Source organism: Etheostoma spectabile, chromosome 4 (assembly GCF_008692095.1).
Source record: "Etheostoma spectabile isolate EspeVRDwgs_2016 chromosome 4, UIUC_Espe_1.0, whole genome shotgun sequence".
Lineage (NCBI taxonomy): Eukaryota > Metazoa > Chordata > Actinopteri > Perciformes > Percidae > Etheostoma > Etheostoma spectabile.
In genome coordinates, this window is record NC_045736.1 from 3,621,567 (window position 1) to 3,623,944 (window position 2,378).

Sequence of the window (2,378 nt, forward strand, 5' to 3'; positions counted from 1 at the left end):
GGAACACCTCCCTAGGGAGGCGCCCAGGAGGCATCCTCACCAGTTGCCCGAACCACCTTAACTGGCTCCTTTCGACGCAAAGGAGCAGCAGCTCTATGCCGAGCTCCTCTCGGATGACTGAGCTTCTCACCCTATCTCTAAGGGAGACGCCAGCCCCCCTCCTGAGGAAACCCATTTTGGCCGCTGTACCCTGGATCTCGTTCTTTTCGGTCATGACCCAGCCTTCATGACCATAGGTGAGGGTAGGAACGAACACTGACCGGCAGATCGAGAGCTTTGTCTCCTGGCTCAACGGTGCAATAAATGGAATGTAATACCGCACCCGCTGCTCCGATTCTCCGACCAATCTCACGCTCCATGGTCCCCTCACTCGCGAACAAGACCCCAAGGTATTTAAACTCCTTCCCTTGGGGTAAGGACTCATTCCCTACCTGAAGAAAGCACTCCATCGGTTCTCTGCTGAGAACCATGGCCTCAGATTTAGAGGTGCTGATCCTCATCCCAGCCGCTTCACACTCGGCTATGAACCGATCCAGTGACTGCTGAAGGTCACAGACCGATGATGCCATCAGGACCACATAATCTGCAAAAAGCAGCGATGAGATCCCCAGCCAACCAAACTGCAACCCCTCCCCGCCCCGAGTACGCCTCAATTTCCTGCCCATAAATATTACAAACAGGATTGCTGACAAAGCGCAGCCCTGGCGGAAGCCAATCCTCACCTTGAACAAGTCCGACTTACTGCCGAGAAGGGACCCCCTCTCCTCATTCTCCCGCAGCACCTCCCACAGTGTCTCCCCTGTCTATTTTCTCCAACTTTCTACGAGCTGGAAGTTTAAAAAGAAAAGGAAAGACAATCATTTACAAAAATGCTAATCAGGCAAGTATATTACTCGGCAATGCTTTCAGAACAAAAAAAACCCCCATAAAATTAGCGGTAATCAGATAAGAAAATACCACCTCAAGCTGTGTCTCTCTGTAAGACGTAAGATGAAAGATGCTAATTAGAATTGTCTCATTTTTCTACGGTCCTCATGCTGTGTTGTCAATTGTCCTTTCAGAATTGTAGTTTATTAGTTAGACTTTACATGGCGGTACACTTTAATGTGAACTGCATGAAGTGGTCAGGAAAAAATACAATGCAAAGTAGGAAACATGCCTCAGGATGCATATCCAAACCAATGAAAGGGAAAATCATCTCCACTTGTTAGTTTATGTGGAAAAAGTTAGAACTCAAGGCTTACATGTGTGCTTCTTTCCTGCCCTTTTTCCCCTTTTCTCTTCTCTTTTTGTTATCTTCTACATTTCTCATGAGAATAGCAGTAGCTCTGTTTACTCTTGATGAGTATTATTCACGCTACAGGTGATGCTGTAATTGTACTGTTTGACTGCTGGTCCAAAAACACCCATGTCTTAATGGTTCCAGCCCTATGGCGCTGCCACAAAACGTACCGCCTCGCATAATGGGACAAAAAACGAACAAAGTACACATACACACATGCCCAGCTTTTTGATAACTGACAAAAAATTTGTTAAACCTTTGTGCTGAAACTGTTTTGATATCCTTAATTCACTTTCAGTTGTTTCACATAGTCCTGTGCTTGATACACATTTGGTACTCAAAGGTTTTACCAAGCAACAATAATATCAAACACTAAACGTTGCATTCATAGAGACAAAGATGTGGTCTTACAAGCCTTAACACTATCCATTTGTGGTTTTCTCAACAAGCACTCTTTCTTTTGCTTAATTAGAGGCATGTGGTGCAATGTTCATCCAGGGGAAGAAGGACCGTTCCCTTCATGTTTCAGTTCCATATTTTCAGTACCAAACTACTTTTTTTTTCTATTTTTAAAGAGACAATCTCACTCAAATCACTTCACTTTAAAGGTCCCATGGCATGAAAACTTCACTTTATGAGGTTTTTTAACATTAATATGCATTCCTCCAGCCTGTCTATGGTCCACCAGTGGCTAGAAATGACGATAGGTGTAAACCGAGCCCTGGGTATCCTGCTCTGCCTTTGAGAAAATGAAAGTTCAGATGGGCCGATCGGAAATCTTGCCCCTTATGATGAGAGGACCAAGGGGGCAGGGTTACCTCCCCTTTCTCTGATTTCCCCCCCCCCTCCTCCTCAAAAGCTACAGACTCAGAAATGGCATGTCCTAAGGAAAGCTCATTGTGGGACTGGCTCTAGTGGCTGTAATTCTGCACTGAATTTTTTTGGGAAAGAGACTTCAGATTCAGAATTAGGGGACCTGTCTGTACACGATCCGTTCTGCCTGCATGATCCTTTCTGCGCATGTGCAATTCGTTCGCGCACACGCTGATGAGAAACATGATGTACTAGGATTTACCAGGGATTTACGGCACTGCAC

At 45.4% G+C, this 2,378-nt stretch overlaps 1 protein-coding gene and 1 long non-coding RNA gene across 3 annotated transcripts in view; one reads left to right on the forward strand and one right to left on the reverse strand.

Annotated features, from left to right (window-relative positions):
• Positions 1-2,378, forward strand: part of ube2f (ubiquitin-conjugating enzyme E2F (putative)) — a 51,292-nt gene that overhangs the window by 15,213 nt on the left and 33,701 nt on the right. The gene's annotated exons all lie outside the window — the stretch shown is intronic.
• LOC116687514 (uncharacterized) overlaps positions 1-2,378 on the reverse strand; it is a 7,802-nt gene that overhangs the window by 4,647 nt on the left and 777 nt on the right. The gene's annotated exons all lie outside the window — the stretch shown is intronic.